A 20,496-nucleotide genomic window follows, 5' to 3' on the forward strand; every position below is an offset into this window, starting at 1 on the left:
GCAAATTACAAAACAGCGGCATGACAGCTCCAAAGAAAGCATGTATTCAATGTAGTAGGCATGCCAATGGCCAAATATATGGCCATTGGCATGGTAAATAGTTGCAAAAGTATAAAAAATAACTTTTTTGCACTATTTCAGCCATTTAGGCATAAGGCAGCAGTGAGCAAATGGGATTGGCCCGAAAATAACAAAAAAAGTTGGAAATAAGTTTTAAACCAAAATCAGCATTCTACCATAATAGTCAATGGCATGCATAACACAACAATATCATGGAATAGTGGTTGCTAAGGGGGAAGCCTAAGTGTCAGTTTTCTAACCATGCATTAGCAGTCCGTTTTATGCAAATGAGGGGATTGATACTGAATTACAGATTTCCCCTCACTGTTTGCTTGCACTCCACCATGTAGGTGCAGCAACACCATGGTATAAGCCTAAGAGGTAGATGACTTCATAAGGGGGGCGTGTCATGCATGCTGTAAGCTTAATTGGAGCTCTGTGGCCCGTGTTTGCCCTTAGCTAAGCACAGCTAAGGAGGGGGGGTGTCTGAGGCTGCCTAGCAGTGTTTACATTGCTTAAACGGGTGTGTGCACCATGGACCAGGTTTTAAACAAAATAAAAACAGGAATTAGCAGCTCTGTTCACATCTGAGCACTGGGTATGTGCAGTGCACCTCAGGGCTTAAACGGGAAGGCAATGGAGAAGGAAAACAGCAATAGGAAGGCAATCAAGGAGAACTAGCATAGATGGCAGGTGAAATATATCAGAACCAGCCAATTGCACAGGCAGCAGCCCAGCACACTACAATAAACTATGCAAACACCTTTCACTCTGTTTTTTCCCACAAACTCTACACCACTGATGTACATAGATGGGGAAATTTTACCTGACAAAACTAACAAAATGATAGGGGCTGCTGTCGCTCTCATACATTAATATGTGGAAGAGGCTGAGGGTGGTGAGGATGAGAATGCTGATGACCAACCCACAGTGAGGAGAAGGAGAAGACTGTACAGACCCAGGGTAACCTACCAGGGGCTACATGAGCTGGAGATAGTAGAGCGCTATAGGGTAAACAGGGACATCCTACAGCAAATTATTGAGCTGTGCTGCCCATGCCTCACACACAACAGAGGGGAACCTATCCCAGTGGACACCAAAGTATGTGTAGGCTTAAGAATACTAACCACAGGTACCTTCCAAAGGCAAACTGGGGATATCATGGGGATCTCACAGACATCAGCATCCAGGGTACTCCACCAGTTCCTGGATGCCATGTCAGCACATGCCAGTGAGCACATGTATTTCCTCAACATCCATGAGGTGTTGACCAGCAATGTGCATCTCTTCCACCAAATAGCAGAATACCCTGATGTAGTGGGTGCTATACACTGTGCGCACATACACATCACCTGGAGAACGGGGTAGGGTCTACATAAACCACAAGGGCTTCCCCTCCATCAATTTCCAGGGTGTGTGCGATGCCCAGGGCATTATAATGAATGTGTGGGCTGGCAGCCCTGGAAGCTATCATGACTCCCACATCTGGCATATGACACAGCTGTACCAGAGATTTGCCTGTGGGGCCATCCCATATGGCCACCTAGTGGGGGATGTTGGTTACGCACTGGAGCCATGGCTGAGGACACCCATCAGAAATGCAAGCAAACAAGAACTCCATAATGAGGCACACGCAGAAATGGGAATCATAATAGAGCATGTGTTTGGGATGCTCAAGTAACGGCCCCGGTGCCTGGACATATCCAGTGGAACCTTGCAGTACTCTCCAGCTACATGTACACAAATTTTCATTGTATGTGCCATGCTACACAATATGATCCTGTGGAAACAGCTGCAGCAGGAACAGCATGGGGTAGGGCCACACAGTCCCCCACCATTCTCAAGGCCAGCATAGCCACAGAGTGACTCAGCGGAGGAACAACCTGAGCCTGCCCATGTAGGCAGAAGGAGGTGTGCACAGTATGCCCAGGCTTTTGGCAAAGAGACAATGCATAGCACATACACTGACATGGTAGGAACCCAGGGAATGACACCTCTCTCTGACTCACACATACAGTAAAAGGGATGCCAAACATGACACTACCAGTATAGGGAGTGTACTATGTGCATCCAACATAGTCAGCCCTCCAGCACCATCCTAAATACTGGCACAGCCACAAAGTCACTCTTCCTATCAATTGCTGAATGGAGTAGTATAGTCTTCTAGTTGTAGCTATGGTATGGATGTGAGCATGCAAGGGAATCGGGTGGCTGAATGGGATGGCAGCAGATAGTGAACACCTATATGAGCACCATGAAATCCATAACAAATACTGGTGTCTGCAAAGTAGGCAGTACTAGACAGGGTGCCAAATCCCACTGCAGTACATGTGGTGGCCAAAATGTGTGTCCATAGCACACACACACATGCATGTCAGTGAGGTTCACATACCCAACAGTAGCCTCAGCCAGCAGGACAGGTGTAGATGACCATAAAGAAAGGCTGTGCTAAGGCCTCCAATTAATGGCAATGGATAACAGCCCCACTCCAAACCTACACAGACAGACTACAACAGGTCAGGCAGTTGTATGCTAGTTCTGCAGGGTAAGAAGTCTGAAATTGAAATGTAGGTCAATAAAACTTAAGATCTGTACTCCATTGATATGCATCTAGTCTGCATGATGGGTCAGAATACAAATGAAATGGAAGCCAACAGAGTACCTGAAATACCAGTACAGAATGAACTGGCACACCACTTAGGTACCATGTTCAATCAAAGCCTCACCTCAGGATTTGTGCCCATTGAATCTTGCACTGCGATGGTTATCCCATGCCACAAAGGGGGAGCCATGACGGACATTGGGAACTACCACCCCATTAGCCTGACAAGCCTGGTCTGCAAGGCCATGGAACGTATCATCATGGAACTCATAAACAAAGACATTGGTAATCTCCAAACTCTGGATCCCACCTAGTTTGGTTTTGTAAAAGACAGATCATGTCTCCCAAACCTGATAGACTTCTTTGAAGCAGTCACCAAAGCCATAGATGAGGGTAAGGTGGTTTACACAGCCTATCTAGATCTTACCAAGGCTTTCGATACCATCTCCTACTCTGGAATTATAGATAAACTCACTAAACTAGGTATAAATCCCTATGTCACAAGATGGGTTGCCAGCTGGCTCATGGACAGAACCCACACTGTGAAAGTAGCAGATTCCAAATCCGACTTCAGACCAGTGACAAGTGGAGTACCACAGGGTTCAGTCCTGGGTCCTCTCCTGTTTGGTATCTACTTCTCTAAAGTACAGGCTAACACAGAAGGTCTTTGGCTAACAAAGTTTGCAGATGACTGCAAACTGGGAGCCATAATCGAAACTCCTAACGATGTGGATATCGTACAAAAGTGCCTCACTGAGACAGATGCCTGGTGTCAAAGCCACGGCCTGAAGCTCAATGCCAAAAAGTGCATTGTCATCCCCTTTGGAAAAAACTCTGTACCCATGAACTACCACATAGGTGGTAGTCTACTTAACACCAAAAGTGTGATAAGAGACCTTGTGCACAGGTGGACAGTAGTCTCTCCTTTGATAATCACATCATCACAGTGGTCAGGAAATCCTTCTACATGGCACACCTCATCACAAAATGTTTCTCATCCAGAAAAAAAGAGTTAATTGTTCCCCTCTACTCATCACTCATTAGACCCATTATAGAGTACAGCGTACCTTTTGGTATGTACCTCACAAGACATCTACAACAACTGGAGAGTTCACAGAAATACCTCACAAAGAGCATTACTGGCCTCAAACAGATGCCCTATGCAGACTGTCTCAAAAAACACCAGCTTTACTCCATCGCATATCGCCTACTCAGAGGCAATCTCTACCTAACATACAAAGCTATGTCAAACCCAGAGCTGTTGGACATGCTCCACTTAAAAAAATCCCAATCCCTCTGAGCTATACTCTGTAGGGACCTAAACCTTGTCACCACAATAAATAGAACATGCTTGAGGGATAGATTTGTCCCAGAGACTTCCCATACTCTGAAACAGACTACCTATCTATGTCAAGCAGAGCTCCTCATTAGGACTCTTCAAGAAAAATCTTGATGATTGGATGGGAAATAGGAAATTCACCCAGGGGATCACTTCTGTGGCTCTGCTCGACAGGGGCACAGGAAAATAATTTACTTGGGTGGCGAATGCCAAGGTACCATTTTGGCTAGGCTTATATAGGCCCTAGGGCCAATAGCCTAGTACCTGCCTATGAACCTATGAACCTAAGTCATAGCAAATGTTTACAGCTGTCAGGTGTGCTCCCCCCAATCCTATGTAGAAATGCAGTAACATGTACGAGTGGGGTTAATATTAGTGGAGCACAGATTACCTGAGCTAGCCCAGTTTACAGGATAGATTGTTGCATGTGTACAATATGCAGGGCTCTGAGTGTTAGGTTGTTGTGTGTTGTACATTGGGTGGAAGTGGTAAGCATGTAGGCATGGAGGCTTGTGTCCTGGTGGCCTATGGTCAGTACTTTTGATGACAGGGCCATGTTCTGGCAACTGCGGTGCCAACCACAATGCATCCTAGCAAGACCCAATTCAGCAGTCATACCCCTTGTTCAGAAGTCAATATCTGTCACCATCTGAAAGATGGACATGCCATGAATGTGGGCCTAATCATACACCCAGTACACAGGTGAAAGTACCCTAGACAGAGTACATAAAATGTAACTGTCAACTGCACAAACCTTTGGAATTGTACATACAGGTTTGCAGCACATTAGTTGTCTGTGTAGTATGGAATACTGATGTATTCTGGCCAGCCACTGGCAGACCACAAAAGGCACAGTTATGAAGTAATGAGAGACTGCCTATGTCCCAGCACAAGGCATCATAAGGGGAATGCCCCAGGTATATCTGTGAGGTGAGTCACCTGCAAGAAGCTTCCAAATCACACATGCACTCAGCTCACCCCACCATCATCCACAGGTTTATCATAGGTCATATCCCTGCTGTTGGGAATGAGTACAGTATGACCCCCACTTCTGTATGGGAATACCCACAGAATGCAGCATACTGAAGAGGTGTCCCATGCAGTTGTGTCCCTAGCTGTAAGCAGCACCCTGCCAGCATCCAGACCAATGGATTAATATGGACAAGAACTATTGCCATTAATACCTCACACTCTTACCCTGTCACCCCAGGGGAATCCAGTGGCTCACAGCCTGGGACTGTAGGAGAGACAGAATGCACTGGCCTGCTACAGATGGCCTGCATCACTACCAAATGCCCTATATTCCTCTGTCAAAGGCCTGTGCCTCACCCATACTGCCAATGTATGTTATCTCATGGGGTCCCAACTGCCAACATAACACAGTCCACAGAACACAAATGCAAGGCTTGTCGACTAATCCCAGTAGCATGCCCACCATGTCCTACTGCATGAACTGTGGACCAACCCCTAAATAATGCTGGGATGAAGGGAAACTATAGGGATACTTCACAGATATCACTCGCATAATGTTAGGAAGGGGATAGAATAACAGAGTGAAGGGGTGTAGAAGCATGGATGCCATGGAGTGTGTGAAGTCTGAAACTCTGATGTGTGCCCATTCTACCCCTGCCTGCAAACCCAGTAATGGGTGGCTACAAACCTGCTCGTAAACCACAATGTGAAGGGGAAATGACCAGATATATGAGCCCTGCATCTGGGTAACATGGGTGAATCTGTACAGCTGAGAGGTATGGCCACAGCAGGATATGGCCATTCTGTTATGTCGATAGATGTACAAGCAGGGGCTCCTCAGCCACCACAGTAACAAGGTGCTCCAACATTTACACAGATCCATCAGCAAGTGTCTGCAGCTACCCCTCCAGAATGGCTTGAGTGTGCAAGAATATGTAGGCTGCAGGCCACAATACTGGACACAGCTTCATCCATCTTGTATTTCCCAGGAAATAACTGTGAGAAAATAAGTATATCCATCAGCAGTTGATGACATAATACATCACAGTGTAAAACAGTAGATTTGTTTGAATATCTCTGCAAACACCAACCATGTAACACAATCAGCACAGACAGCAATAGTTACAGTATCCCACTATCTTTCGCCCATTGTGACTCCATATTGTCAACCTATCTACAGATATCCTGCAGAAACAGGTTGATAACTGTAGGTGTAGAACACAAAATCCTGCACTGGACTACAATCTACCTGGAATGGATTCACACACTCAGTACAGAAGGTCATACTGGACATGCTCCAACACTTAGAGAAATGAAGCCCATGTCTGACAATAACAGTGGACTATATGTATCTATCAGTTGCAGATGTCTATGCACACACATCACATTGTGCACCATTCATGCTTTGCACACACATTGGATAGGAATACTCACACATATCCAAGGCCAACACACTATAATAGTTCAAACATACATATACAGTAATGTGGGGAAGAGAGAGGCAGACAGTGAGAGATTGCCATCATGAGCCCTGTCTCACCCACCACACATCCAGTTGGCCAATATCACATGATGTGCCGATGTCAATCACTGTAGACATTTGCTTTTGGTAGCCCTCAGCCCTATAGTGTCTGTGGTGCTTGTGATAACTGTGTAACATGATAGTACAAATCAGTATTCATCTAGCATTTGTATACCCAGTCTTGTCAAATGTAAAGTTGTGTGTGACTGAGTGTTGTGTGTGTGTTTCCAGAGGAATGGTTTATGGCCCATTCACACACACACTGCACTTCCCATAGCCCATGTTAGCACGCATGCTGATGTCAGTCACCTTGAAATAACCCTCTGGTCAACTCTTAGCCCCATAATCTCTGTGGTGCATGTGATAACTGCGTAATGATGTAGTGTAACATACTAGTTAGGTAGGAGTTCTAATTCCAGACATGGCAACTGTAAAACTGTGTGTGTGTGTTTGTGTGTGTGTGCGTGTGTGTGTGTGTAGAGATTAATGATTTTGAGGCCATGTCAGTCACCTTGAAATACCCCTTTGGAGAAGGACCAGCCCTATAAGCTCCATGGTACATGTGATAACTGTGTAATGCTATAGTGTAACATACTCATTAGGTTGGAGTTCTAATCCCAGACATGGCAACTGTTAAACTCAGTGTGTGTGTAGAAATTAATGCTTTTGAGGCCATTCACACTCACTACACCTCCCATTGGCCTACTTTAGCAAGTCAGTCACCTTGAAATACCCCTTTGGACAATGGTTAGCCCTATAAGCTCCATGGCACATACAATAACTGTGTAATGCTATAGTATAATATACTCTTTAGGTAGGAGTTCCAATCCCAGACATGGCAACTGTGAAACTGTGTGTGTGTGTCTAGAGATTAATAATTTTGAGGCCATTCACAGTCACTACACCTCCCATTGCCCTACTTTAGCAAGCCTGCTGATGTCAGTCACCTTGAAATACCCCTGTGGATAAGGTCTGTGGCACATGCCATAAATGCGGAACAATGTAGTAGCAGTAACTACACATGCATGGGTTTGAATCTCATCTGTGGCAAGTGTTTGTGTGTGTACATATGTATGTGTGTACCTCAAAGATTTTGGCCCCATTTACAGCCAGTACACATCTCAGAGTCTGACTTTAGCAGTCCTGCAGATATCACCCACCTTACAAGTACCTGTTGCCAACCCTAGACCATGTCAGGTCAGTGGTGCATGTAGTAAATGCATAACATAATGGTCCATAAAGATGGTTAGATAAAGGTCAGATAGAGGTCTGAACCTCACCCCTGACAAATGTAAATGTGTGATTAGGGTAAAATTATTTTTGGGATCTCTCACCCACTACATCACACAATGCCAGTATTTACAAGGGCTGGTGATGTTCCTCACCTTAGAAGTACCTTGGGACAACATCCATTCTATAAGCTGTGTGGTGCATGTGATAAATGAGGTACACTGTAATAGTAATACATAGCTAGGTAGGGGTATGAATCTCAGTACTGGCAAGTATGTGTGTGTGTGTGTGTGTGTGTGTGTGTGTGTGTGTGTGTGTGTGTGTGTGTGTGTGTGTGTGTGTGTGTGTGTGTGTGTGTGTGTGTGTGTGTCAATATCCTGTGTGGAAGTCGTTGTGATTGTGTAATAACAGGATGCATTGTGGGGTGGGTTTTGCTGAATAATTATATTGAGGACCTACTATATGCCACAATGTCCACCTTACAAAAGCAACAGATATCAAACACCAGAGAGGCTAGTGTAGACAATACATAGCCCTACATGTGACATTATGGATCAGTGAATAATATTGGCAACCCTTGTATTAGACAGAAAACACTCTCCACCCATGTCTCATACACAAGCACACTTGGCTAGACAACAGCCACTATATTGGTAGTTCCCTGCATATTGTCTCACAGATAGTAACCATGGTGTGATTGCAGTGGACTACATGCCTGTTGACCAAAACAGTGCCAGTGGCATCAGAAAGTACTGTGATATGTAACATTGTCTGAGTGAGTGTGTGTTATCCAGCAAGTAAAAGGACATGGCTCCCTGTTTCATCCCTACAGTAGGCAAATAAATGCTTACAGTGGTCCTTTTGATATGTTCCCCACTGGATGCCTGCAACAACTGTAGAGTCTGCAAATGTAACCCACAAAGGGAATACCATGCCTTATACACATGCCCTGTATGCCCCAGAGACCTCAAGTACACTTCCACATGTCAAAGAACATGTGTGTGGGACATGTGCACAACCCAGACACTGTCCATGTTATGTAATATAGATCACATACATGGGAAGCAGTGCACATCACTGGCCACCCACAATAGTAACCCAGATGAGTGGATGGTGAATACAATACCCATCTGTTGGGACCCATCCAGGGACTACACCCTTGAGCCACACTGGAGACCATTGGCATGTGGCCTGATACCAAGGTATTCCCTTTGCCTAGCCTTGTACAGCCACCAGGCCCATTCACCTACTACACACCTGTAAAGCAATGAACCTATGCATCTCAGTACTGGCAAGTGTGTGTGTGTGTGTGTGTGTGTGTGTGTGTGTGTGTGTGGAGATTAATGATTTTGAAGCCATTCACAATCACTACACCTCCCATTGCCATACTTTAGCATGGCTGCTGATGTCATTCACCCTGAAATAACCCTTTGATCATGTATTAGATATATAAGCTCTGTGGTGCTTGTGATAACTATGTAATACTGTAAAGTAGTAAACTAGTTAGATGTGGGTTCTAATCCTGATCCTGCCAACTGTGAAAATGGGTGTGTTTCCCTGACAGAGTGTTTGTGTGTCTCTGTTGACACCTGCTTTTGTGGACATTCACATGTACTACACTTCTCTTATCCCTCCTTTAGCACTGTTGCTGATGTCACTCACCTTCAAAGATAGCTTTGGACATCTCTCCAACATGCAAGTTCTGTGGCGTGTGCAATAACTACATAACACTGTAATAGCGATACATTGTCTGGTAGGGGTTTGAAACTCAGTACTGGTAAGCTTGTGCATGTGTCATCAGTATCCTGTGTGGGTGTTGGGGTGATTGTGTACTGATAGGATCCATTGCAGTGTGGGTTTTGCTACACCATTATATTGAGGACCTATATGTCCCATTGTCCACATTACAAGGCCAACAGTTTTTAAACACTGTAGAGGTTGCTGTAGACAATCCTCAGCCATAAATGTGTACAGCCATGTGCAATTACTATGTGACAGTATGGATTAGTAAACAATATAGGCAACCGTTATAATACCAAGATACCACTCTCCACCCACATATCATACACAAACATGCTTGGCTCTTACTCTCTTCCTTTCTTACTTTGTCTCTGTCTCTGTTTCTGTCTCTCTCTCTCTGTCTCTCTCTCTCTCCCTCTCTGTTGGATGTGGAAAAGTACATCTGTTTTCCATAGGCAGCAGCTTGAGTTTTGTAAGGAATGCTCATGATCAGCTGATGGCCTGTGCATGAAATGCAGTCCCCCACTTGCTAACTGCGTGTGGAACAGCTGTGGTATCACTCCTATAGCCAACTGCATGGAAACACACTCCTATATATAAGCACTTTATGTGGGTGTTGGCCCTTTTCCTTCACTGTGTGCAGGACTCATGTGGGTGTTTGACAAACAGCATCACAGAGGGTAGTTAGAAATACCTCTTACAACATACACTGTGGAGACAGGCCAACAAACAGGAGGGGGGTGTTCCAGACATGGGGACAGAATGTAAGTATTGCTATTCTATATTTGAAGTAATGTTGGTTTAAAAGGGTTTGTGTGGATATGGCTGTTCTACATGATTTAAGGTCTGGCATGACAGTGTTATGTGGTTGAGGAAACTCACCTCTAGGGCTATCTGCAGACTGCCCAAAGTTTGGAGTCTTCCATGTGTTGTGTTGCTCACATATTTCCTATCTTTAGATATGCAGTAGCATACTCTAATGATTGTAGTCAGTACATGGTGACATCCATGTGAGTTACTGACTTCATATCCCTCAGAAGAGATATGTCACAACAAGCCCTATTACACCAGGAAATTTCTCAGTTTATCACAGCAATATGTCAATGTTGGCCCTGTGTTTGTGCCTCCGTTCCCCAAGCCTGACACCCTTTGTCCATATGTCATGCAGTAAGAGGTGCATATGTATAGTACATCATTATTTACTGACATCATACCTGATAACAAGCCAGTGAGATATCAGACTGCTAGACATGTTATGTATAGTAGGCCTTATATTTGAGGACAAAACCTGGACATTCTGTAGTAGTGTACACAGTAGTGATGTCTGTGTACTTAATGATAATTGTTGACAGGGTGTGTATTGTGAATATGTTACTTATCCTGTGTACAGACTGTGATAGCTGTTGTTCTTGGTCCTGTTCTATCTGATATTGCATGCTGCTCCGGTTTGTGGTACCCTATCAGCGTACATGTTTGTAGGGCCAGACGGACACATGTCCCATACCACAGTCAGGCATTAGACTACACTATGTATTGGCCCAGTATATGTAGGGTTACTGTGTGAGTGGCTCATATGAGGGTGGTTTTGTTCACACAGTCCATATACTGTAATATTACTTAAGCTTATTATAATGTGACTGTGACTGTGTTCAGTTTGGTTGTGGGTATGCACTTTCACACTGGTGTCTGTTACTCCATGCTGTAACATGCCTGTAGTGCCTGCTATATTTGCAAGTACATGTGTATTCCCCCATAGGAAACTTGGGTCAGTGTTGTGGCAGTCTGCCTGCAGTTTGCACATTGCTTTGTGACATGCCTAACAGCTCAGTGTATTTACCTAGTGTGATGTTATGTCCAGATATTAGACAGATGTACTGTTGCCTGCCCACCATAACTGTTGTGTATTTCTGACAAAGTAGTGGGATGCTGTAAAGATGTATGTCACTAACTAGTGTGAAGTATGTGGGCTTGGGACGTCGGCTCCTTCAGTTAATATGTGTAAGGACAGACAGGAGTGTGTGAATGCATCAACTGTGTGAGTTTATCTATTCCAGTATTTTTTGTGATATCCCCATTTGTACGGCTGTAAACATCCACTTTGTCAGGCTTGGTCCATACGTCTTGTACTAAGGAGTTCTGTCTGTACCTCTGCACTGATTAGATTGCATCAGACTGTCCACGTTTATTGGTCATACCTCTGCTGTATCCCACAGGATCATTACTGTGATTTGTGGGGTACTTCACTATGATGATCTTATGATTTCTGTCAGTAACTGATGGTGTACATGTCAGTATCAGAAGTGACTTCCCACACAACATGTCTGTTAACACAACCCCTTTTACTGTAGCAACATTCCACATTTATACCTGCAGTACGTACATGACATCCCCTTGCACTAACAGGTTGTGATTATTGGTGCTGAGGTATGGGCATATGTTTTTTATATATATATATATATATATATATATATATATATATATATATATATGTGTGTATATATATATATATATATATAGAGAGAGAGAGAGAGAGAGAGAGGGATACACACACACACACACACACACACATATATATATATATATATATATATATATATATATATATATATATATATATATATATATATATATATATATATATATATATATATATAAATAAATCAATATACACATATATATGGCAATATGTATATATATATATATATATATATATATATATATATATATATATATATATATATATATATATATATATATATACATATTCTTGTTATGTGTAAACATGACTGCTGTATATACCTTCCCAGATGTATCACACCATATTTATCTGATTTGTGTATATTTAGATATAACAATATACTGATTCAACACTAATTTCACTAGCAAGTACTACACAATTGTAAAAGTGAAAGCAGTTGGTCACTACTATTCAGTATGCATACTGACATATATATTGGAAAAAAAATCATCTTCCAAGCTGTGATGGCTTAGTGGTTAACTACTATGACTATAGTGTACAGGGTCCTGGGTTCAAGACTTGCAATGGTTGTTTATTTTTTTGCTAGGCAGAACAAAGACTGTTGGAAACAAAGTGGTTAAGGCAGTTTTGAGCAGCTTTAAGTGGGTTTGCTCAATGGTAAACGCTGCTAATGTATGGTTAAACGAATAAGCGCTTTCACCGTGTAGGCTTCACTTACCAGTGCACAAATCTGCTTAGCATTTATATTTAAGCAATGCTTACACCTGCTAAGCATGGCTCAGCCCTGGTAACCAGTGATCACATTCCAGTCTGATGAAATAGCATGGTAATGATATTTTTAATAAGTGTATTCAATTCCATGTACATAACATGCTTCTATGTGCTGTTATTACAGTAGCAAGGGGTGTGCGTATACTGTCTGGGACACCTGAGTATATATGGCTAGTACAACAATCTTTTCCTTTTGTATGTGTTTCATACATGGGTATTATACCAGGTTATATGCAGTCATACTTGCATGTATTGTACCATTACATTACTACTGTTAACAGTGCTTTCCCAAGTAAGAGTAGATTGCAGATTGTAGTACTGGAACCATACAACCCTGCATGCAAAGCTGGACTCTGAGTACTGACTATCGTGTTCTTGGTGTGTGAGCTGTGTGTTATTAAGTACTTGCTACTGGATATTGATCTGATATATGAATATTAACTGTAGATTGATTAACTATGTGTATAGGACATGTCATTTAGGGCTGCTATCATGTAGTAATGGCATAACTATGTCAGAGATCTATCTGTCAAAACATTAATCCTAATGCATAACCTGTTGGATAGCTGATTTTTGTCTGTCCTCTGCACAGATGTGCATATGTCAGGTATCCATCTTGGCTGCTTACAGGCAATCTATGCTTGACTGACACTGACATGTCTGCCCAGGTGTGTTATGAAAGCCACAGCTAGGAAACCCCACCCTGTATGCACCACATGCCATGGATACCTCAACTAGACTACCACAGTCAACAGAACATGCTTGGGTACAAGTTTCCAACCCAGACACTGTCCATGTTATGTAATATATGTTGCATACATGTCAATTGGAGCATCTCACTGGCCCATTGCAAGACACAACCAGATGACTGGATGTTGCATTTAACTGTCACCCTAAGGATCACTTACGTGGCATTAGTTGATAGATGGCCTGCTGACAAATGTCAGGTGGCGTGATACCACTGTACTCACATCCCCTACTCTTCTCATCTCTCCATGGACAGTATCCTGGTACATACCTAGGAACACCTGCACCTATGGACCCCAGGACTGACAAATGTGTCAGTGTGCATTGCTGAGTATAACAGTGTCTGTGTGTTTGTAAACTTGCAGTTGATAATACCCTGAGGACCTTTTCAGCCACTACACCCCCCATTGTCATAGTTAGAAATAGCTGCTGCTGCAATGGACATTAAATATACCTTGTTACACTCTTCACCCTATGGGCTACCTGGAGCTTACAGTACTAACACAACACTGTTGTACAAATGGGTAGATAGGCATGGATTACCCTCTGAGTCCTGGCAAGTGTGTATTTTTGTAGGCTACAGCATTCTGAGGCCACATTCTCCAAATACAATGCACCTGGCCATAAGGGATAATAATGTTGCTGATATTAGAAGAGCCATGACAAACCATCACCCTACTATCTATTTGGCATGTGCAATAAATGCATATCACTGTAGTAGAACTGATGTGCTAGACAAAGGGTTGTATTGCAGTCCTGGTCAATGTGTGATTGTGGGTATGTCAGAGTATTATCATGGGTTTCAGGGAGTAAAATATCCAATGTGGAGTGTGGGTGATGGGTATACTGTCTTTACAGCATGGTACCCCCAGTACATGTCCCAAGGTCCACTGTATGAGTACCACTGTCACTATCAACTATACAGGTAACTGAGTACACTATCCAGCCTAATGATGCATGTGTTGTGTGCAAATTATCTGTAACAGAATGGACTCACTGACAAGGTAGTTAGCACTGATAAACCCAGGTCTCTCAGATGTGTCTATGACTGTTATGTATTTGTCAATGTGTATATGACAGTATGTAATACGGTGTATTGTTCATTAACACCCAGTACATCCCCCATTGCCATACTGTGCAAGGCCTGGTGATGTTCCTCACTTAGCAAGAAACCCGGGACACACCTCATCCTAAAGGGTGTGTGGTTTGTGCAATTAAGACCAAACACATTAGTAGCAATAGTACCTTGGTAGGGGTTCCACTCTCAGTGTTGCCAAGTAAGTGTGTGTGTATGTGAAGGGATCTACTTCAGTTTGCAGAAAATACATGTCCCAGGAGGTCATCTGTCTGAAAACTGATTGTCAAATGGTAACATTTCAAAGGAATCATGTTGTGGAAATTCATTCCATCAAAACTAGTAGTAGATGTGAAAATGCCCTCTTTCCCACTGTATAGCTGTACAGCAATACTGGAGTTGGTATATGTAGTTGGTTGTTGATGCTGTGGACACAGCCACCCTCATTGGGGTTATTGTTGCGTGTACCCCCCTGCTTAGTCTGCTGTAATACTGTAAGTTTATGTTAACAGGTTAAGTTGTTGTCACTCACACTATGTGCGGCTCTACACCACCCCACACACTCCAAAGTGGAGGGCTGTGCCACCCACACCAGCACACCTGTATTTACCAACTCCAGCATTGCACTACATTGGGGAAGGGGACATATACCCTGCCAGAATCATCATCAATGACATTAAAGTAGCAGACTGATTATTTACTGATGTGATGGTTTGCCTATTTTGTCTTGGTGGAATTACATAGGCTAAAATGGGTTCACTGCAAAATTAAGTACATCCATGTGTACAGTATTCTCTGCATGTGTTATACACAAACATGTGGCGTGTGCCACCCAGTACACTTACCATTGCCCACTATAGAAGGGCTGCTGACATCAGCCACCATGCACTCACCTGTATACATCCCTCAAACCTATCAGTCATGTGGCACATGCAGTAACTGTTATACAGACCTGTTACTTGTGTTCAGCTGTACCCAGGATATGACACAGTCAGTGTGTCACCACAGTGGCATACCCCTTGTAGGAAACAACAGCAGACCAACATCCTGCTGACACATAGACACCTACAACACAAACTGAATACATTATGGAGACCACTATCAGTCAGTGTTAATAACAGCTATAATGCATCATAGCTGGATAGCTACACATCCTGACATGTAAGCATTACACTTTCCTGCTGAAAACATGTTACACAGCATTACATTGCTACACCTTAGTACATTCACCCTGTGCATCAGAACCATATTAGCCTGTCCCTGTATTGCTGGGTTGGATGACAGGGATGTGGCACAGGTATCATCATATGGGGTCTATATTAGAACATCGACGTTTCAGGTCTTTGAATGTTCTAATATCGACACCTAGTAACCAAAAACTGGTAAGACTGAAAATTTAGAACATAGAATTTTTTCCTAGGGAAAAAATTTGCTGTTCCAAAACACATACACGCAACACAAACACACCAAGCACACAGCAATGCACACACATACACCTAAAATCTTACATCTAAACCTACACTAAACTGTACATACACCACTATCTACCCACTTACCTTAACCTAAACCTTAACCCTAAGGTCTGTCACTATCGCACACAAACCTCACACGTGCCCTAACCCTAACTCACCTACCCCACCTTAACCCTCACGTCCAAACATTCACACACTTACCTGACCTGCGCCCTAACCCTAACTCACTTATCCCACCTTAACTCTCACGTCCACACAGTCGCACACTTACTTGAACCCGACCGTAACTTTCCAGTGCAGAGCTGAAAACAGTGAAGCGACAATAACGGACAACCGAATTCTTTCCCTAGGAAAGAATTTGGTTATCTAAAAATTCGCTATTTTTAACTTTCGGTAACTAGGTGTCAATATTAGAACATTCAAAGACCTGACACTTCGATGTTCTAATATAGACCCCATCATATGTACAGGGTGTGTTGTGGGTTTGCCAGAGACCTAGGCAGAGCTGTTTGGTTGACATCATATGTGTTAGGGGGTTTCATTATTAATTGGGCTGTGTAAATGTGGTGTGTGTAGGTATGGAGGTCCCCTAGCTGTGTTGGTGTGTGAGTGTGTGTGTGTGTGTGTGTGTGTGTGTGTGTGTGTGTGTGTGTGTGTGTGTGTGTGTGTATGTATGCACACAGTTCAGCCATGTGGCTGCCCTATACAGGGGTTTGTTGGACAGCTGCAGACTGTACATAGCAGGGTGTGCAGTTCACCATCTCCAGCCACTGACATGAGAACTGTGCCTGCCAGGGGTTCCACTGGCACTACCGGCTACAAGGCCAGATATGATAATCTCCCCTGATGATGACAAATGTCCAATGGATCCAGGTCCCTGTTGGGACTGGCCAGGGCCACGTGCACATGGCCTGCTGTGTTGTGGTGTAGGCAGCATCCCCCTGCAGTGCTGGTGTTGGTACTGCCACTACAGAAGCGGCTGTGACTTGTTGCACATCCACGTAGAACTCCACCTGTTGGTGTTGCTGACCTATGTCCATGTGGCTGTCACCCTACTCCCACCATATGCTCTAACACAGACATTGCATGGTCGAGGATTCCCACCATCTCACCCAACCATCTATCCAGGACCTCTGAAAAATAATGGTGGGCACCTGCAAGATCACGGATGTTGTGAATAACAGCAGAATGAGTAGCCCTCTGGAGCCTCAGACTCTGTCTGGTATAATGTTCCATATGTGCTCCTGCCTCCATGACAGCCTGAAACATGTGTCTGGTGACACCTGCTGTGGTACTTCTGCCAGGGGCATGATGGCTAGCAGCCCTCATACAAGCACTCCTGTACATCTGCCTGTGTGGTACCTTACCAGTCATCTGGCTATGGCTGCTGTGTACAAACATACTTGCCATAGTCAACACACTGTCCTGTCCCATGCTACCACCCGCCAACTGTCCCTCATCTATGGCCACTGGTGATGGGGTATGTATAGGCAATGTGACTGTGTGTGGGGATGGGGTGGATAATAGTGGGATGTCAACCGATGGCACAGCTTCAGCCCCTGACAACCCCACCTGTGCCTCTCCATACCTATCATTATTGTCAGAGTCTGTATGGACACTATTATCAGTTTGCCTGCAGGAGGGACCCTGATCCACCACGCCACCTGTGAGGGGAAAACAGAAAATGTATTTTAAGAACTGTACGTCATTGCTTACCTCTACACACACACACACACACACACACACACACACACACACACACACACACACACACACACACACACACACACACACACACACACACACACACACACACACACACACACACACTTACAGGTGAGGTGGCACAAAGATATTACACAGACCTCTCATTCCCCAACTGTCAACATGCATGACATATGGCACTCAACAGCATGCACTGCAGCTATACTCAGTCCCTGTTACCAACATTATACATCTCTGTGATGCATGAGTTGTGTTAGTAGGTGATGCCCCTTCCCCTAGAACACACTGCACCCTGGCATATACTGTGCACCATACCTCACAAGTGTACACACCATTGCTGAATGTGTATATGTGTGGCAGTTATGTTTGCTCTATTGCTCACAGCACCTATGTGTTTGTTTGACACATACCTTGGTTGTTATGAGGACAGATGTCAATAGTGAACACCTGACATCTGATTTGCAGATCTCATCAGCAGCAGTGCATGTATGAGCAATAAAATCCAATTACACTGACAATCTTCAAAGCTTACTGTGGCTATTAGGAGTGTATACACCCTTATTGACATGCCACCCTCTTCCCTGATATGCCATGGGGCCACAATACTGCATATGTTAACATTACACACACCTGATATGTGCCATATGATCTGTGCAATCAAATGCAGTATCAAACAAATGTGTTAGTTGTGCAGATGTTGATTGAGATGCATACAATATGTGGGTTGCATAAGTGTGCACACCCTTAACACGATAGTTTGTTGCAGCACCTGTTAAGTGAACTACAGCAGTCACTATTCCTGGAAGGGTTATACTAGCATGGCCCATCTTCAATTGCCATTATTTGGCCACTCTGACCTACAAATGTCCCCCAACTCTGCAAGATTGCAAGGTCAGCTCATGTGCACAACCCTTGGAGGTCACACAGTGCCTTCACTATTGCTGTGGAGTCAGGGTTATGTCTGTCAAAATGCATGACCTTGACTGTGTTTAGATATAGCCATTCTTAGCGAACTTTGGATGTATGCTTCAGTTCACTGTTGTGTTTCAGGATGACACCCCTCCCCATCCTCAGCCTTTTTGCAGATGCTTGACAACTATGGGCTACACATGAGTGTCATTTTGCAGTGTCCCAAATTCAGAACACCATGTCTACCAGCCTAGTTCCTGCTAATGAACAGCAAACCTAAAGGTGTACATTGGCACCAACAAGGTACAGATGGGGATGGTGGGCCTGAGGTCGAGTGAGGTGTTGCTTGTGCAGCACATGTATCTTTATTAGTACTGTCTGTAGGTTTCAGCCTTGGTCTCAGTACACCATTACACATTGCAACACATGCCTTTGGGAGACTTGATGTTATGCATATGCTACCTGTAGAGAGCTCTGGATGATGTCTCCTGTGGAACAACTCTCCCATCTGATTACCCTAACTCATAGGCCACAGTTATGCAGAGTCCAGGTAATTGTCGACACAGGTACTGCACAGGCAGTACTTGCTAGACATTCCTGCAAGCCCCTCGGTGTTGCTGCATGTTTCTGGGCAGCCTCTGTGACCAGTTTGCAACATGTGCTGTCATCTGTCTTGGATGGACATCTGTTTATTATCTACATTAATGGTGCCCCATACTTCATTGTCACATACATGCTTGCCTACACTGTTTGCCATGGTATAGGCAATGGCAAGGTAAGGCTACATCTCCCACTACTGAGTGCTACCTTTTGGATATGGGATTCATTCCATGGTTTGTAAGATGTGTGCAAGCCATGGCTGCCTCTGTTGCAGGTGAGTGGGCAAATGTCATGGACATACTTCTCGGACAGCAGACCATTACTTGGTGTGACATTGAGGACCCGTACCTGATGGAAGGTGAGTACTCAAGAAGAGTGAATGTTGCAGTACTTCAAAAGCTGCTTCCACAATATGTCATTTGGAGTGTGTGCACACATATGCTTTCAGTGTTTGTTAAGGTATGTATTCCCCATATTTGTTTTCCTAACAGAGGATTCCATATTATGCATTCACTGCTGATGTTAGGATCACTTTACAGGTTGTAAAAGTTGTGGAATGTAGTATTGTGATATGCCATTGTTTAGATATGTAACAGTTGTCATTGAAATAGTGGTATATACACTGTTGTAGCCACTGTATAAGGATAATGTTTTAGACATGTCCGTAATGTAGGCCATTTGTCCCACCATTATGTTCATCTCTGTCCACACATCTTTGACTGACAGGTTGTTAGTTATACTGCAGGACTCTTACATACCCTTCATATATGCCACCATGGTGACCACTGTGATGTGGTGCAGTTAACAGCAACAATACGTGAACATGTACAACATGCATTATGGGTAAGTGTGTTAAATGTGTGCATGGCAAATACCATGGTCGTAACATGGCCGGTGTATTGGCAAACCTGAACAAAATACCTCCATACTCACCTGCTACAGGCTGCTGCCCCAGAAGTATATCAGAGGGACCTACATAGTTGTGTGAGAGATATAATGTCAGTAGCCACACCTGTGGCATTGGTACAGGGTGGGAGCAGCATTTCAGTACATCAACAGTACAAACCCACAATGCTACAGATTATGCACATCTGTCATTACTACACTGCAGCGACAAACTATGTTATCTGACATATGTATGTAGATACTTTATAGATGAAAATGAATAAGCAACAGTGGTCTACTAATGTGCCCTGGGGCCTTACCTGCATCCTCCTCATCCATTGTGTAGGTGGCACTCACCCCCACAATGC

This window comes from Protopterus annectens, chromosome 3.part0, assembly GCF_019279795.1.
Source record: "Protopterus annectens isolate FY-2018-M chromosome 3.part0, PAN1.0, whole genome shotgun sequence".
NCBI classification, from domain to species: domain Eukaryota; kingdom Metazoa; phylum Chordata; order Ceratodontiformes; family Protopteridae; genus Protopterus; species Protopterus annectens.